We start from the raw sequence: 20,540 nt of genomic DNA, 5'->3' as shown, positions 1-20,540 counted from the left end.
GCCAGGTTGCTTTGAATTTCTTTGCTGCCTTCTCTATTGTCTCATCTCCAGATTCTCTACTAAGTGGGGAGAACACATTAGGGTAAATCACAAAAGCTACTGAACAGAAGAATCTGACCTAGAAATCAAATCCCTTCTACTTTATTCCCCATGAGAATTTTACCTAAAAAGTGGAAGAACAATATGTCTGTTCATCTGTGGCAGAACAATTTCTCTATTTATGAAGTTAGAATATTTTTTGTATTTAAACACATACCTCCTTCAAGTAAATATACCTCACGATTTTAGGGAACCCTACTAAATGATATTATCTTTGTCATCCATACATAATGGGTTGCTCTATGATCTCAAATTTCCATGGTCAGTCATTGAAAAATGAAACAAAACACTGTTCTAGTGAATAATTATTTTATTTAATCTCTAGAGATATTTTCAGGCATTATTTCTCTGACAGTGAAATATAGATAAACTTTCAGAAACAGAGGTGAAATACAGAAGGAAAGAAAGAAAGAGAGAGGGGGTAAAGATTACTACCATAAATAAATTATATTTTGACTTTTTAAACTTAAATATATATAACATAAATAAAATCTATATATTATTTAAATTTAATGCTTTTGGTTTCTTGATGATCTATTAAATAGCAATATGACTCTAAACTCTGTTATCTGATACTTCAGCAGAGTCTCATATAGAGAAACAGTGTATTAAAAATATTACTTTAGTGTAAATATGTAGTGAGTTCATTAAAATGGCAAAAGAGCTGAGCCAAGAGGTAATTTTTCTTAAAACATTCTACCATCCCTAAGATTGATTTTTTTCATGTTTTAATTTTATAATCTATAATTTTAATTTCTTAAAGTAATATTAAACTGTAGAACATAATTTTATAAAAAGTATCAACCTTGTAACTATTGTGGATTTTGTATCATTGTCATTTCCACTACTCTGCCAGAAAAAACCTGGAAGATTTGTCCAAATTTTGTCTACTTAACTTCCAATTCTTATTGTTTCATAGATGTGTTTCATGAGATTAGAGCCTAGAAAATCCACATGTATCTTAGATGAAAGAATGGCCCACAACTGGAGTATTTTTATTTATCTATGGAGTAAAAGAAATACATAACATAGGAATGTCCTGAAACATAGAAAACTATTTCAAAATGGTGAATATCCATGAACATGACAACTCTTCCTTGCTCCTGTCACTTTATAAACATTGTTTTTTAAAAAGGGGTATATAAAATTAGCACCAGGATGCTAAAGCCTTTTGGTACTATCAAAATTTTCACTAAATTTCTAAAGATACTTTAAATGTCTCTATATTTCCCCACCTCTTGGATAAATTCATAATTAACTCTTCGTTACTAAAAATATAAATTTTCAATGAATCAAAGACACGGACAGAGTAAAGAAGAAATACTCCCATATGTGTGTGTGTGTGTGTGTGTATATATATATGTGTATATAGATAGATATATATACTTTATATATGTATAATTTATATATGTGTATATATACTATATATACATATATACATATATACTTTATATATGTGTATATATACACATATATAAAGTATATATATGTGTATATATACACATATATACTTTATATATATAAAGTGTGTATATATATACTTTAGAAACTAGAAATAGAATGTAAAGCAATGGACACTATAATTTTAAATTTATTTTCTTTTAAATTGGAAACAATAAAATTCCATATTTGTGATGTATAATTTTACCAATTTTGACAAAAGCATAGAGTCATATATCTACCACCACAATCATGATACGTAACAGTTTAATTACCCTAAAAAATGATCTTGTGCTGCTCCTTTGTAGTTAACCTGTTTCCTCATCCTCATCCTTAATCCAAAAATTAACTGATCTGATCTCAAAAACTATAGTTTTTGTAATTCACAAAAGTCATATATACAAAAGTTATTTTGAATAGCTTAATGGTTTTTAACACTAGTTTTTTTCTTATAAAATATAATGCCTGTTAGTGTACATATCCATAGTGCCTTTTATTTCTGAATATTTCTTTTCTGGGCTTCGTGGATCTGTGCTTTGTGCCATTATTAATTTGTAAAATTCTTAGACCATATTATTCTACTATTCATTTTGCTCTTCTCTCTTTCTGTTATTCTTCTGGAACTCCAAGTATAAGTATACTTGATAATTCAGTATACAAACAATTATATTACATATAATGTTCAGATGTTTCAAATTCTTTATGACTATATTATTATAGCAGTCAAGAGAGTTCATATAGCCCTAGGGTAAGGCAGAAAACATATATTTTTCCTCTTATCATACGCATACAAATCATTTCCGGTGCTTCTTTTTGATTAGGATTGGAAAAGTGCATTTGGCAGTTCAAAGGTATAAGCATTATATTGGAGGCTGTGTTAATCAACTCTGAGTTAATCTTCTCATCTCTGACACCATAGCTAAAATTGGGCTGCTAATTATCTGAATTAACTTACTGTAATCCTCATACCTAGTTTTTGCAGGTACAAGACTATTAAATAAATTTGGATGAGATAGGTGCAACTACTCCTGATTCTTTCAGGTTTTTAAAGGAGGTATTCATCTATGCTCTTCTACCAGGGAGGTGACATTGTATTGTATTTACTAATTTTCTTCAGGCTACATGTATGTGTGTGGAGATTGGGGTAGGAAGAGTGTCTTAGAAGTTTCCACTTGGCTTTTAATGCTGTGATAACTCTTACCCTATGGACCAAGGAACTAAGAAATGTGTGGTTTCTGTCAACTAACAAATATATCTATTCCAATCTTCTATTTAGGAACTAGAAAAATGGTGTGAGTAGACCAACAGACTCTCCTGTAAGCCAGATATAAGGCAGGATTCCATTTATTACTTGATCTTATATGTCTTCACTATAAAAGAAGGTCTATGGTAATATGAGCCTGGATATCAATGACATCTCAGATTCTGTGCCAAATATTCTGAAAATGGTTAGGTGTTTACCTTTTCTTACATTACAGGTACCAGAGTAAATGGCCATAAGTCTCTGATGAATGAACATTAAAATATTTACTGTAAATAATTCCTGTGGTGTTAGAAGGTCGTACCTTCCCTTCGATGTAGTTCTAATAACTGACTCAGGTTTGACAACTGGGCAAGAGGTCATTACTTGTTATTCAGACGATTACCATCAGTCCTGATGATAAATCCTTGTATTATCACGTTTAAACCTTTTATTTGTAAGGATTGAGAAATGTTACAGTTGGACGTCACTCTATCTTGCTTCTGTAATGCTATTTTCTAATAACTCCAAAATTCCATATATATGTTGTTACCTGATGTTAATTATTGATCTGGTGGCAGAGGAGGATGGTGAAAATAGATCCTGTATGCATTGCATGGCAGAAGCTTCTGCAACCTGTATAAGCAAGAGGGGGAAGTAGCTTTTAACAGGAAAAAAAAGGGGGGCTTCTTTTGCAGACCTATAGATCTTAGGAGGATCTAGAATTTCAAGATTGTAAAGGGTACTGATTTCAGACAACCCTATCCAGAGATTTTGTTTGATATTCTTTCCCAGTCAAGCAGTCAAGACTTTGACCTTGATGTAGCAGTCTGGTTAGTGTAGAAGATGCAATAAATTTCTGTTACTTAGGCCACCCAGTGTGTGGTATGTTATTGCTGGAGCCCTAACAAACACAGAGGGAACCAACTGTGACTATTAATTTTCTACATTAGGATTCTTGGTTAGAAGTTGAAAAATTCATTTTACCTACCTTAAAAACAGAATGCAACTTATAATCAAAGATTCAATAGTGTGTCAAGGAAGACAAGGGAAGTGAGGTGGGACATTGTGAGTGAATAGGTTCCGGGAACAAATACACAGATACAGGGCTCCTTGAATCTCTTTGTCCACCTCTTCTGTTGTTTCGTTATCTGTCTCTGCTAATCGGCTTCCTTTGAACTAATAGGCCCACATGGTGAGAAGCATGGCATCTAAATACATCTGGGAAACAGAATCCTATCTCTCTCTTTCTCTCCCTCATTTGCTTTATAAATTTCAATTCCAGGAAAAGGGTTTTTGATTAAGCAAGTGCTCCTACCTCAGCTATTGAACTGTGCCCTGAGGTGTTGCCAGTAAGTCTTATGTATTACAGATTAAGAGAAAGGACAGGTCTCCTTCAAAAAGGGAGAGAGGAAGACTTTGGGTAATCTGCTAGATGTACACTACTTACACTGTGTTTGGTTGAAAGATTTATTGAGTAGTCATTTTTTACTTATTCCCAGCACCAGTAACTTGAAAACTTTGAAGAATAAACCTTTAGAAGGCCGTAGTAATAACAACAGCAATAATGCTATATCTTTCTATCTATCGTCTATCCATCCATCTAATTATGTTTATTCACTTCAGTGCACTTATATTTGTGTCATCTAATTTAATTCTAGCCAAAAACTGATGAAACCTTTAAAACAATTATAATCATTATGCTGGTGAAAAGACTGGGCTCATATACACACATATATGTCTCCAAAAGATCTGTTTAGAATGAGGCATTGTGAAGAATAAAGGTTTCAAGTATCTTACTCAAGTAATTAGCCCAGAAATAGTGGAACTGCACCATATTAGGATTCTAGAGACCTTGATTATGACACCAATCATGACAGTATTTATAAAACTGTAACATCTGTCTTTATAAAATAATGTCTGTTTATGACTCTTTAAATCATTTCTTTTGGCTCACTGACTCTTGTGTACCTTAACTTTTTTTATTTTGAAACATTAGTCGAGTTTATATTAAAACATATTATAAATTATCACCAATGGATGCTTTTATACTATGATATCTTCTCTGGAATTTTCTCATTTGTTTTATGTTTAAACAATTTTGTGCCTGCATCAACTGGAGATAAACACATCTCTGTTAACTAATATTTTAGAGGCATTTGAATGTCATTTGAGTTTTTATTTATAAAACAAGAAAAGAATAGCAAACTCAACCCAAGTTCATGGAATATTTATATTCTCCATCTGCATGCCACTCATTGTGTAAACACAGAAATTGTCAAATGAAGCAGCAAAACATAGGGCCTTTATAAAGTGCTATTCCCTGCTGAGCAGATTCTTGGAAACACTGCGAGTCTTGCAAGAAATATGAAGGGAGTCTTCTTTGAAACAAGCATGATATTCCATGCTGAGACAAATCACACTCACAGGGTATATGAACATTGAAATTAGAATTACAAACCAGAAACAAGAAACTCTAGCTAGAGATTCTACATCCAAATAAATATGAAGAAAAATGTTAGTGTTTAGAAAAATGTAAAACACAAAATAAAGCAAATAGAACAACAACAACAAAAATGCTAAGGGTTATATATTGTTATCACTTAAAAAAATAAAAGATATCCTGTTCTGACTCTGTTGATAAGTGCACGCCTATAAAATGTGAATATTGAAGGTATAACAATTGCAAACCTAATTAGATGAACCAGATGTGAATATGGTAAAAGATATTTCAGGAAAAACTACTTTCGGCATGCTGGCTGTTTAAACCTTCCTATCTCCTCTTTCTGAAGTGAATGTCAAATATAAACATCCTTAATATAAAAAAGTATAGCTCATATTGTTTTAGAGCATTTTTTGTTTATGGTCTCTGCATAGATTTGTATGTTTTTAAGTGACTGAAGTTTTGTAAAATATTGTCTTCCCAGAGTTCTATGTAACTTGCAGTAATATTAAACTTACACACTCCTGCAAATGAAAGATGAAAAATAAGTGAATCATAAAAGCTTAAAAACTAATTATAACAAAATGGATTCCAAACAAAATTATCAAATTAGAAGATAAGTAGATATAATGATACATTTATTTTTACCATAAAGCTTCTTCAAATAAGGAGTATAATTTTTTTTCTATATTCTCCACAAATACATCAAACTTCAGTGTAACATATGGACTAAGTGGAACAAATAAAATCTAAACATATATCTAATGTGTTATATGTGACAAAGCTGTGGGAAATTAATTCCAGTATTGTGATTTATCTGAGAAATTATGCAAATATTGCTCATTATAATCAATTATTAGAAATGTCTAACTTATAACAAGGGCAAAAAATTGTGAAAAAAATAATAATATAATTATGGTTTACACTTATGACATAAGCTAGGCAACCAGGATACTTTATTTTCCTGTTTAATTGTATGCTATTACTTTAGGATTGTATGAATAAAGCAATAAAAAATAAGGTGCACTGGAAAATATTTCAACTACTAACTGAATGTAAGAAACGTTTGTATACAATTTGAATGATTTAAAGGCATTACTATCAGAGTGTTTTAAATATAATAGAGTTTTATATAATCCAGGTCAATCACAATAAATATTAAAATAATATGTAAGGTTACATAGTAAAAAAAACTTTTATTTATTGTTTCTTGAGAATTAACGTCTGTTCACTTATCCAATCTTTACAGACTCTTTAACACAGAATTTCTTCTAGTGACTATGGGAAATAAGGTACAGCCTTGTCTTTGATGTACATATGGTAAAGTTAGAAAGATAATTTAAAATTTTAATTTTTGTTTTTTTAGAGACAGGGTCTCACTCTCTCACACAGATAAGAGTACAGTGGCGTGAACATGGCTCACTGGAGCCTCAACCTCCTGGACTCAACCGTTCTGCCTGCTGAGCCTCCCAAGTAGCTAGGACTATGGGTACGCTCCACGACTGGCCTTTTTTTCTTTTTTTTCTGCAGAGATGAGGGGTCTCACTGTGTTGCACAGGCTGGTCTCAAACTCCTGTCCTCAGGCATTCCCACTGTCTTAGCCACCCAAAGTGCTGGGATTATAGGCATGAGCCAGCAGGCCCAGCCAATTTATACAATATAATGATGTTCTATGGATTGCTATGAATAAATGTTATCTTGAAATTATACAGTATTTAGGAAAGCATGTAAAGAGACAATAGAGTATAGGTTGTGAGGGTAACATTTACAAAGATAGTGCAGTTGGTGAAATAAAGCATGAAAAAGGCATTGGGCATACGCAAAATGGACTGGAAGAGAAGCGATCTGGATAACACCAAAGATTATGTTAGACCAAAGTGTGATACACCTGAGAGGGAAGAAGAAAAGCAGCATGTGGTAATAAAGAAGACATAATTGTTATTCACACAGGTTCTGAAAATGTATTTCCTGGTTTCAGATCAGGCTCTCCCTCTTACTGACGTTGATTAGTCAGCTTAAACTCTATATGGTTTGGTTTTCTCCTGTATAAAATGGGGGTAATATTTTCTGTCTCATGGGATAGTTGTGAAGATTAAAGTTTATATATATACATATATATATGTTACATATGTGTGCATATATACACACTCATATATATACATATATATAAACATAAAATGCTTATACCACTAAGTGACATACTGTAATTATCTGGTAGTCTATAATAAATTATTAACATCATTATTAAATTATTTATTTATTTTGACACAGAGTTTCACTCTGTCTCCCAGGCTGGAGGGCAATGGTGCTATCTCGGCTCATTGCAACCTCTGCCTCCTGGGTTCAAACGATTCTCCTGCTTTAGCCTCCTGAGTAGCTGGGATTACAGGCACCTGCCACCATGCGCAGCTAATTCTTTTTATATTTTTAGTAGAGATGGTGCTTCGCCATGTTGGCCAGGCTGGTCTCGAACTCCTGACCTCAGGTGATCCACCAGCTTTGGCCTCCTAAAATGCTGGGATTACAGGCATGAGCCACCATGCCCAGCTCGTATGCTATAACGAATTATTAAATATAATGTAGTTTGGCGGAGGCAGAACTTCCTTTAATGGCAAAGTGAAGATATCTGTAAATTTTCTCCCCCATATTATTAACAAAAATTCTTAAAGAATTATCAAAGCCATTTTTTTCAGATCTCCAAAAATTAACCAAAGTTTAAAACAATTTAAAAATGATTTATTCAAGAAAAAAGCTAAACTACAGTACAAACACAGGGATTTGTGATACTTTAACTTGGCCTACTACTGCTTTGCTCTTCCCAGCTCTGTGACAGCCTTGAAAATTAGCAGTTTTATGACAAAAATAGTTATAACAAGCATTAGCTTCAGAGCCATAGGCAAGGTTAGATGGGTTCAGAGTTCTCTAAAATACCTATTCAATATCTGGCCTATCACACAGTTCCTGAAAAATCTCTACTGAGAGAGCACTGTGATTATTTGACCTAACCCAGGGCTTGCTGAATAAGAAAAGCCTTACCCTCAGTGTGGTAGCTGAAAACAATCAGCTGCAACTTTTTTTTTTTAATTTCCACTTTTTAATGGTGTAAGATGATCAACTAGATATGGTCAGGAAACGCTTCTATTACTAAGAGGCAAGACCACCGAGAATGCTGGCACAATCCAAACAGATCTTTGAAATCAAGACATTGAGAGTCATCGAAGGGATGCAGATCCCAGATTCAAAGGGGAAGAAGCTGGGAACCCTACATGTGGTTGCCAAGCATGAGGGCTTGTTCCGGACCCTGAGCAGTTTCTGGGGATGTGGTGAGTGAAAGAGGTGTGGAGTGGCACATTCTTGCCATGGACCTTCAGAATCTTAGCTGCAGGAAACCCCATGACCCATATGAACACTTGAGTGGGTAGGGAGAACTGCCCAGAAAATTGACAAGAGACAGAGCTCCAGCTTGAACAGAGCCAACAGAGCTGGGCGAAGGAACGACTGCAGTGGAGCATGGCCAAGGGCACCTATCCCTCAAAGATTGCCATGCTCCTCTAGGTGGCTTTAGCATTTGTTGGATGCCAGACCTGGTCAGAGCAGGGCTATCTTGCCTGTGGGGTGGGGCCAATCTGATCCGAGTTCTCCCCATGTCTGCTGGCCTCTCCAAGGGTTCCTGCCTGGCTGCTTGTAGCAGTTTCGGCTGCCCAGAGGAAGCACTTGCCAGAGGCCACTACCATACCTCTTTCACCAGCAGACACCACCTAACATTTGAATACCTTCTGCACAGGGGCCTCCACTGGCACACGTGTGCCTGCAGCCCTCTCCATGCTACTTTGCTAGTGTGAGCTCATGAGCTGTCACCACCACTGTCCCCCTGCTGACGTACACTCATGTGAGGAAATCTCTCCATCGTGCTGCTGCTTCACCAAGTGCATTTGTAGGCACATCTGATCAGAGTTTGTCACCAGTGGACTGGGAACACCTCGAACCTTTAGGCACAGCAGATGTTTAACACCAAGGGGCAAGAAAAAAAGCCATAGGCATGGGTTCCAGCTCCCGGAGTTAGAGCACACAGCCCAGGAGTGCTTAGCTGAGCCCAGGCTCCATCCAGGTATAAAGCCATCAAGGAAACCCAACTTATACCACAGTGAAACCCTCAGGGCATCAAAGAATACAAAAGCAAAAAGACTTATTCAAAGGACAGTAACATCAAATATTAAAGAAATATCAGGGCACACAGATGAGAAAGGACCAATGCAAAACCTCTAGCATCTCTAAAAACCACAGTGCCTTCTTACCTCCAAACCATAGTCTCCCCAGCAATTGTTCTTAACCAGACTGAAATGGCCAAAAGGACAGACATAGAATTCAGGATCTGGATGGCAATGAAGATCATTGAGATTAAGAGGAAAATTAAAAGCCAATCCAAGGAATCTAAGGAATTCAATAAAAGAGATGAAAGATGAAATAGCCATTTTAAGAAAGAACCACACAATGATAGTGAGAGTAGTGAGAGACTTCAACACCCCACCGACAATGTTAGACTAACCATCAAAGCAGAAAATTAACAAAGATATTTGAGACCTAAACTTTGACACTTGGCCAAAGGGACCTAACAGAAATCTATAGAATATTCTAACCAACATCAATGGAATATATATTTATTTCATCTGTGCATGGCACTTACTTTAAGATTCACCACACACTGGTCTATAAAGCAATTCTAAAACAAACAAACAAATAAAAAACCCCAAATCGGAACAACCCAGATCATAGTGCAATAAAAATAGAAGTCAATGGCAGTAAGATCTCTCAAAACCATGCAACTAAACAGAAATTAAACAACCTGTTCCTGAATGGCTTTTGAGTAAATGATGAATTTAAGGCAGAAATCAACAAATTCTTTGAAATTAATGAAAACAAACATACAACATACCAGAATCTCTGGGAGACAGGTAAAAAACTGTTAGAAGGAAAGCTTATAGCACTAAATGCCTATATCAAAAAGTTAGAAATCTCAAATTAACAACTTAACATCATAGATAGAGAAACTAGAAAAATAAGAGGAAACCAAGCCCAAAGCTAGCCAAAGAAGTAACCAAAATCAGAGCTAAATTTAATGAAATTGATGGAAAAATCCACATGAAACATCAGTAAAACCAAAAGTTTATTATTTGAAAGAATAGGCCGGGCATGGTAGCTCAGGCGTGTAATTCCAGCACTTTGGGAGTCCAAGGCGGGCGGATCATGAGGTCAGGAGTTCAAGACCAGCATGACCAACATGGAGAAACCTCGTATCTACTAAAAAATACAAAAAATAGCAAGGCGTGGTGGGGTGCAACTGTAATCCCAGCTGCTCAGGAGGCTGAGGCAGAAGAATCGCTTGAACCCAGGAGGCGGAGGTTGCAGTGAGCGGAGAACACATCATTGCACCCCGGTCTGGGCAAGAGAGCAAGACTCTGTCTCAGGAAAAAAAAAAAAAAAAAACAAGAGTGGCTCACGCTTGTAATCCCAGCACTTTGGGAGGCCGAGGTGGGTGGATCATGAGGTCAGGAGATCGACACCATCCTGGCTAACATGGTGAAACCCCGTCTCTACTAAAAATACGAAAAATTAGCTGGGCGTGGTGGCGGGCGCCTGTAGTCCCAGCTACTCGGGAGGCTGAGGCAGGAGAATGGCATGAACCTGGGAGGTGGAGCTTGCAGTGAGCCTCGATCGTGCCACTGCACTCCAGCGACAGAGCAAGACTCCGTCTCAAAAAAAAAAAAAAAAAAAGAAAGAATAAGTAAGACTGAAAGATCACTAGGAGACTAATGAAGAAAAAGAGAGAGGCAAATCAAATAAACACATCAGAAATAACAAAGGTAATTTTTATACTAATCACACAAAAATAAAAAAGTAAATCCTTAAAGACTTTTGTGAACATCATTTATGCATGCAATCCAGAAAACCTACAAGAAAAGGATAGATTCCTGGAAAAAATACAGCCTCCCAAGACTGAACTATAAAGAAATTGAATACCTGAACAGAACAACAATGACTTCCAAAAATGAAGAGGTAATGAAAAACATATCAAGGAGAAAAAAACCTGGAACATACAGATTCACAGTTGAATTCTACCAGACATATAAACAATTGCTGATACAAATCCTACTGAAAATCTTCTCCAAAAATCAGTGAAGGAGGACTCCTTCCTAACTCATTCTATGAAGCCAGCGTCATTCAGGTGTAGAGAAATAACACAAACAAAACTTCAGGTCAATATCCTTGTTGAACATAGATGCAAAAATCCTCAACAAAATACTAACAAATTGACTTCAGCAGCACATCAAAAAGCTAATGCACCACATTCAAGTAGGTTTTATTCCCGGGATGCAAAGTTGGTTAAACATACGGAATAACAGTGGAAATCAATAAATGTGATTCAACACATAAGCAGAACAAACAAAAACAACTGCAACAAAAAACCCACAGAAACCATATGATCATTTCAATAGACTCAGAAAAGGCTTTTGATAAAAGTCAATATATCTTCGTGTTAAAAATCCTCAACAAACTAGGCATCAAAGGAACCTACCTCAAATTAATAACAGCCATCTATGACAAAACCACAGCCAACGTCATAATAAAGTGGCAAAAGCTGGATTCATTCTCCCTGAGAACCAGAACAAGGTAAGCATCCCTACTGTCATCATTTCTATTCAACATAGTACTGGAAGTCCTACCCAGAGCAATTAAGCAAGGGAAAAAAATTAAAAAGCATCCAAATATGAGGACAGAAAGTCAGACTATCTCTCTTTGCATATGACATGATTCTATAGCTAGAAAATCCCATAGTCTCTGCTCAAAGTTTTCTAGAACTGATAAACAACTTCAATAAAATTTCAGGATACAAAGTCAATGTACAAAAATCAATAGCGTTTCTACATATCTATAATGTCCAAGATGAGATCTAAATCAAGAACACAATCCCTTTCACAATAGCAACAAATAAATAATATATCTAGAAAGACAGCTAACCAGGAGGTGAAAGATCTCTTCAATGAGAATTGCAAAACAAAGAAATCAAAGATGATACAAACAAATACGAAAACATTCCATGCTCATGGATAGAAATCAACAATATTGTTGAAAAAGCCATACTGCTCAAAGCAACTTACAGATTCAATGCTATTCCTATCAAACTACCAACATTATTTTTCAAATAATTAGAGAAAATGATTCTAAAGCATATGGAACACCAAAAGAGCCTAATAGCCAAAGCAATCATAAGCAAAAAGAACAAAGCCAGAGCCATTACACTACTCGAATTCAAACTATACCACAAGGCTACCATAACCAAAACGCATGGTACTGCTATAAACACAGACATATAGACAAATGAAACAGGTTAGAGGACCAGAAATAACGTGTTACACCCACAGTCATCTGTTTTCTGACACAGTAAAAAATAACAAGCAATGGAGAAAGAAATCCCTATATTAATAAATCATGCTGGAATAACTGGCCAGCCATATTCAGAAGATTGAAACTGGAACCCTTACACTCACCATGTGAAATATTAACTCCAAGTGCATTTAAGATTTGAATATAAGACAAAAACTATGAAAACCTTAGCAAAAACCCAAGGAAATAGCATTCTGGCTATAAATGTTGGTAAAGATTTCATGACAAAGACTTCAAAAGCAATTGCAATAAAAACAAAAATAGACACGTAGGACCTAATTAGACTAAAGAGCTTTTGCATAGCAAAAGAAACTATCAACAGAGTAAACAACATATATAAGAAGAGAAATTATTTGCAAACTATGATCTGACAAAGATCTAATATCCAGAATCTATAAGGAACAAATCAATGTGCAAAACACAAACAACCTTATTAAAAAATGGGCAAAGGATATAAATAGACTATTCTCAAAAGAAGGCGTGCACATGGCCACCAAGCACAAAAAATGCTCAACATTACTAATTAGGAGCAAATGCAAATGCAAAAGAACAGAGCAAATGCAAATGCAAAAGAAAAGAACAGAAATCATAACGAACAGTCTCTCGGGCCACAGGGGAATAAAATTAGAACTCGGGATTAAGAAACTCACTCAAAACCACACAACTACAAGGAAACTGAACAACCTGCTCCTGAATGACTACTGGTTAAATAACGAAATGAAGGCAGAAATAAAGGTGTTCTTTGAAACTAATGAGAACAAAGACACAAAGTACCAGAATCTCTGGGGTACATTTATTTCTGCCTCTAGTTTTTTTTTTTTTTTTTTTTTTTTTTTTTTTTTTAGCTGTTGTTGTTGTTTTTGTTTTGTTTTGTTTTGAGACGGAGTCTCGCTCTGTTGCCCAGGCTGGAGTGCAGTGGCACAATCTCGGTTCACTGCAAGCTCCACCTCCTGGGTTCACGCCATTCTCCTGCCTCAGCCTCCCGAGTAGCTGGGACTACAGGCGCCTGCCACCACGCCCGGCTAATTTTGTTCTTGTATTTTTAGTAGAGATGGGGTTTCACAGTGTTAGCCAGGATGGTCTTCATCTCCTGACCTAGTGATCCGCCCGCCTCGGCCTCCCAAAGTGCTGAGATTACAGGCGTGAGCCACAGCGCCCGGCCTGCCTCTAGGTGTTTGTTTTGTTTTGTTTTGTTTTGTTTGGGCGGGGGGGTGGGGGAACAGAGTTTCACTCTTGGTGCCCAGGCTGGAGTGCAGTGGCATGATCTTTGCTCACCGCAACCTCCGCCTACTGGGTTCAAGTGATTCTCCTGCCTCAGGCTCCCGAGTAGCTGAGATTACAGGCATGTGCCACCAAGCCTGGCTAATGTATTTTTAGTAGAGATGGGGTTTCTCCATGTTGGTCAGACTGGTCTTGAACTCCCGACCTCAGGTGATCCGCCCACCTCGGCCTCCCAAAGTGCTGGGATTACAGGCGTGAGCCACCACGCCCTGCCTGCCTCTAGGTTTTAAGGAATCACCACACTGTCTTCCACAATGGTTGAACTAATTTACACTCCCACCAACAAGGGGAAATACCATTTGACTCAGGAATCTCATTACTGCGTATAAACCCAAAGGAATATAAATCATTCCGTCATAAAGACACATGAACGTGTATGTTCATTGCAGCACTATTCAGATTAGCAAAGATCTAGAATCAACCTAAATAGCCCTATATAGGTGGGATGAAGAAAATGTGGCATACATACTCCATGAAATACTATGTGGTCATAAAAAAAGAATAAGATGTACTCGAAGGCCATTATCCTTAGCAAAATAATGCAGAAACAGAAAAGCAAATACCACATATTTTCACTTATAAAATAGAGTATCAATATTTGTTGCAGTTTTGCCTTTGTTTGTATTTAATTTTATCGCTTTTAAAAATATATAAATACTTAATTTTTGTGCAGATAAACTTATCCAGTAGTTGCATAGATTAATTTTATACCTCTTTGGGGTTTTCTCATTCTTCAATCAGCAAAGCATAGTCATCTATATTTTATTACTTTTTATTAATGTATACTTATTTATAAATATTCCATATACATGGAACTTTATAATGGTATGATGTAGACCTCTGTAAATATCATTGCGTCGGTTTCCTATAACTGCTATAACAAATTATCAGGAATTATCTGGCTTAAAACACCACCAATTTATTCTCTTGTGGATCTAGATGCCAGAAGTTTATGATAAGGTTTACCTCACTGAAATCAGGTTTTCAGCACCATAGAGCTAGCTCTGGAGGGTCTAAAAGAGAATCTGTTTCCTTGACTTTTTCAGTTTCGGGAAGCTGTCTTCATTCCTTTGCTGGTGCTCCCAAACTATGTTACATATATGGATTTTTCCTCTTCAGTCTTCAAATCTTCCTCTGCCTCCCTCTTAAAAGGACAGTGATTCCATTTAGGAACCATCCTGATAATTCAGAATGATATACCTATACCAAGATCCTTAATATAATTACATATGCAAGTCCTAGCAACTATATATAGTGACTTTCACAGGTTCCAGGAATTACAACCTGGATATCTTTTGGGGCCAGTATTTAATCTACCACAATCATCTTCTTGAGGAGGGAGAAATATGAACTAGAATCTAAAACATTACCAATACACTTGAAAAACCATCTACCAACTGCGTCTAGTGCTTTAATTCAAATTTAACATAATTTAGTAATTATGAAAAATAGAAATATAAATTATTTTCCCATATAATTACTTTTCCAGCAATTTATACAAGGTAATTGCTCATTTTCCCACAATTTGAAATGCCATTACTAACATAAACAAGTATATAGCAAGTCCTTATTTAACATTATCGATAGTTTTTTGGAAACAGCAGCTTTAAATGAAATTATGTATAAGAAAACCAGTTTTACCATAGGCTGCTTGATATAAACAAGAGTTTAATTCCTATGGCATATTTCTGGTCATAAAAACATTGCAAAACTGCTAAATGAAGACCAAAGCACTTCTAATATTAAACATTGAAAAAATGTGAGTTATACATACATTTAAGAAAGATTCATAAAAATAAGATAATTACTTACCTTCTTATTCCAGTTCAGGGTTGTGGCGGCAGGAGTCCATCAAGGAAGCTCAGGGTACACTGTTGGAACCCACCCTGGAGAGGCTGCAATTCCATTGCAGGGTACACTTACAGACATACCCACACACACTCAGGTTACTCACTCACTCACTCATTCAGCCAGGCCAACTAACCACACCAGAGAAAACCAGAGCACCCAGAGAAAAGTCACACATACATGGGGAAAACATACAAGCTCTTCACAGACAGGGTCCTTGGCTGCAAAGTGATTTTTATCAAATCAACTTTATGAGGAATCAATATTTGAGTATAATGTTTGAGGACTTGCTATACTTGCATAGCAGTCTTCCTATTTTTGTAACTCAGTTTGGGCACGGAATTTGAAGTTCAGAATTCAATGGCAATTTTTCTAGGCCTGATCCCCTTCAAATACTTTGCCCGAAGCTTATGCTCCAGACAGTCTAGAAAACTTGTAATTACAAAAAAGTAAGACCTTTCCTCTTTACTTGCCCTTGCTCAGACTGTTATATTTTCTTGAAGTAACTTTTCTTTTTTCATAATCCAGCTTGAAGAAAGTCTACCTCCTTAAACTGCAGCTGAAATGCCAGCTCTTTCTTCTGTCCCTCTCTCGATGTATCTCTATTCTCTTTCGTGCTACTAGATGCTTATAAGCACTTAACATATTTTGCGTTTTATTAGTCTAAGGTTACTAAATGCATGCTGGAGACAGGTTTGCATTCTGATTCGATCACTTACTAGTTGTTAAGACTTTGTGAAAATTATTTTTCTTTTTTATGATTTATTTTCCTCAATCATAAAATGATGCAAACGATAGTTTATACTTCACAGAGGGAGTGAAAGGAATAAATAAAATAATTCATGTAAAGCATTGATTGTATTTAATACCAGACAATAGTAAGCTTTCAATAGATATTATTTATTACTGTACATTTTCTATATTCATTTTTATCATTAGGTAGATTATTTAGATTATAAGCTTCATAATGTCAGGGCTCACAGGAATGATTTGCAAAATTTATAGACAATATTTATTTAACCCATTTTCCATTTAGAAGAAAAAGTACAGCTTGCTGCCAACGCTCATTTAATTTTACATAACTCCATTTTGAGGCTTAAGTAAATCTGACTGATTTTTCACTGTGAAAATAAAATATGAAACTGTTATTGGAGTTATTTCTAAGCAGAACTTGTCTCTAATTCTAATGTAACATTATATACATTCCTGTTACAGCATAATCTTATCCCTAATCCTAATGCAACATCACATACATCTCTGTTACAGAATGTAACGTCATATTCCATCACAGAACGTAGCATGACATACATTTCTCTAACAGATAATACTTTAGGATTAGAGACAAGAGTATTCTTTGGGCAAATTGCAAATGGGTTAATAAATTTACATTCAATTCGACTATGTATCCATATCCCCTTAGTATATCCATCTTTATAAAACAATCATATTCTTTAAAAAGCACAACCTTCCTCGATTCTTAGTTTATTTTTATGTGACTTGTTAAATGTATATAAATTCTCTATGTCTAACTTTCTCACAACAGTGAGACTTACCCGATAAATTACAATCTATGATCAATTTTATTTCAGGGAAAATTCTTAATTGTGTAAGGTAAAATTAAAAGTTCAGCAGATAGATGTTTTCTCGACCCAGCCACAGGATCCAGTTGACTGTCTTGATTATATGTGTGAATAAGTGCATTTAGAAAACAAATTATAAAATTGTGTTCCAACTTAAGGCAAATATTTACAAACAAGTTTCCCTGCTGGATGAAAATAATATGTTGATTTGTAGAAATTTTACTCTCTGAAAAATTATATAATTGTATTTGTTTTTATATCCAAAGTTATAGGGAATTAATTGCATATTTTTGAGTTAAAACCATCATATATACTCTCAGGCTTTCTCCAGGTTCTCCCCTGACTTGTCTGCTGGATTTTTTTTTCCACAAATTAAACATTTTGCATAATTATGATAACTTTTCCTGGCAAAATGTATTATTTTGTTATAGTCTCTTTCATGTATTCTTTTCTGTTGCTTCTCAACATGGGTTAAAAGAACAAAAGGACGGCTCCAGGTGACGTATGACTTCCATGACAAAAAGTATAGATAATTTGCTTATTTTCTCAGAGAAGCAGGCAGGCAGCCAAACTTCACAACCAAAATTAGTTCTCAATTTAATGTTCGATGTCATTTCACAAGGACTAGAATGATAAATGAGACATTGGACATGTTAACTCTGAGGAAAATTATCACTTCACCTTGTATAGGGCGTCTTTATGGGATGAAATCAGAAGAGATAAATCACCACACTCTGTGACAGATCTGTCTGTCATTTGGGGAAAGATGTCCCCCACTGAGAGGGCAGGCACTGTGTGTTTCCCTTAGGCTATAACCAGATATATTTTATGCCTCAAAATAATTATAGAAATTTTAAAATGAAGATGATGTATGCAGGACACACAACCCAGGTCGATTTTTCCAAGTGACATTTTAAGCGTGTGTGTGTATATAAATAGAAATAGAGATGCAGACACATTTGTGAACTGCATAATATCCTTGAAATGGTTTCTGAATAAATAAAATGTTTACTGAGTGCCTACAATGTGCAGTGTGGCCTGTGATTATCAATATAAGTAAATGCATATGCCCAAATTTGAGGCACTGAGAATTTTGTTCCTCAAAGTTTTCTTCAGAAAACAGGAAATAGCTTATATTTAAGTCCCTACAAAGTCAGTCATATCACAGCAAAATCTATCACATATCCTATTATGAAATCTTCAATACTTATTAGAAAAGGCACATTAACTAGAAGTGATAACACTGCAAATCAAATTTTGAATTGACACAAAAGTGAACTTATAAAATGTATCAAATTGGAGGCAAATATATTTTTATGCAGATTTTGTGCTTATTCCACAGTCATACCATCACAACTGAGAATTTTGTTTAATGTTAAATTTAAAGAATTTTCAAAAGTAAGAGAAAAAGTGTTAAGTAATGGGAATTGTAAATATATGCTTTCAGAAATAATGGAAAAATAACCACCTAAATATTCCATGAATGAGTCTATGAATGGGTCTATGAATTGAGCATCTGAAGTAAAATGCTCAATGGCAGAATCATAAACATTTTAAAAGGGCTGTTATCAGACCTTTTCAAGGGAGGTCATAATCTCAAAACTATAGGATAATGCAAAAGTACCTCTAGTATTAGTACTATTAAAGTTAAAAAGTACTAGATCATTGAAAAAGTAGTTCTACATTAGCAAAGTTAAAGGTAAAAATCTGCTGGATAACTCTAAATGCAGCTCTAGGTTTAACAGAGCTAAAGCTATATAAACTGTTAACAAACTAAAAATATAGTATTATAAATTTAAAGCTATGTTCTGAAGAATGTAAATCTAATGTTTCAATTTCTTCTAAATCTCTACTCTAGTTTTACCAAAGAAAAAATCTTTTTTAAATCATCTTTTAGAAAATCCATCACTTATTTTTGGTTGACTGATTTTTATAAAGATAAAATTTTGCAAATCAATCAATGTTTATAATGTAAAACTCTATGTAATTCATTAAAATTATATGAAATTTAACATCGGATAATATATTTGTAATTAAGAAATTAACAATTCAAAATAATCATTTAAGCTTGACCTTCCAAGGAAAATCAAACGTGATAAGACTTTCAGTGATTTTTATTAATTCCTGTCTTTTGCATAGTAAAATAGATCAGCAAATGTTCGCTCATTTACTCATTTATTCATCATGCATTTATTGAACACATCTCTTACCTGGGTCTTGGGCTGGACACTAGAGGTACAGTGTTAAACAAAGCAGATGGTATCTCAGAGCTTGAATCCTGGTGATCATAGATTTAGTTTGCGTAGCTGCTTGTTCAGGACTGTTTTAACAATAGTATGTTAGTGCCACATGAGCCAGGCATGGAAAAAGTGTGAACTGGGAACAGATAGATCTGCAGGAATAATGCAAATGATAAGAGGTGCTCAAAAGTTAAAGGATCATCAACAAAGAAAGGATTGCCACTATTTTTTTTTTTAAATAGACAATCTGAACATAGAGGTTGTGGTTCAGGGTGTGCATTAATACCCACACAACTGTTAGAGGAGGATAGTTCAGGAACTGACTCAGAGATAAGCTAGAAGAAAATACCTTTACTGGCTGTGTTATCTGAGTAGAGTTAAAATTATATCTAATTGTATTTATTCACTTATTTAGTCAGTCATCCATTTATTCATTAAAAATTTATTGAGTATCCTCTATATATCAGAAATTCTTCTATTTTATAGGTATAGAGTGGTAAAACAAACTAGAAAGAGTCCATGCCCTTATGAAGCTTATATTCTACTAAAGATAATAAACGTCATAAAATAGAATGTGTATAGATGTAGATTATGTGTAGTATGTATTCTATACCTACTTATGAATGGTATGTTGTCTACATCTATACTGATCTACATTCATATCTCTATATAGCTCTCATCTCTTTTTAGGTACAGAGAAATAATAAAAAAGAAAAATGGAAATTGAAATGGTAGATGAGATGAAGAGTTAGAAGGTTTAATAAGCTCTTACTGATTCACTTTTTAGATACAGCTTCTTTCCTAGAAATCTTGAACATGATGATTCCCATGTTCTCAGTTCCTTAATGCTCTCTCCATCCTCCATGCCTTTAATTATACTGCTGTGTCTACTTGGATGTTTTTCTTAAACTCCTTTAATTTGAGAT

This window comes from Gorilla gorilla, chromosome 1, assembly GCF_029281585.2.
Source record: "Gorilla gorilla gorilla isolate KB3781 chromosome 1, NHGRI_mGorGor1-v2.1_pri, whole genome shotgun sequence".
NCBI classification, from domain to species: Eukaryota; Metazoa; Chordata; class Mammalia; order Primates; family Hominidae; genus Gorilla; species Gorilla gorilla.
Note: the sequence above shows the minus strand (reverse complement) of the source record.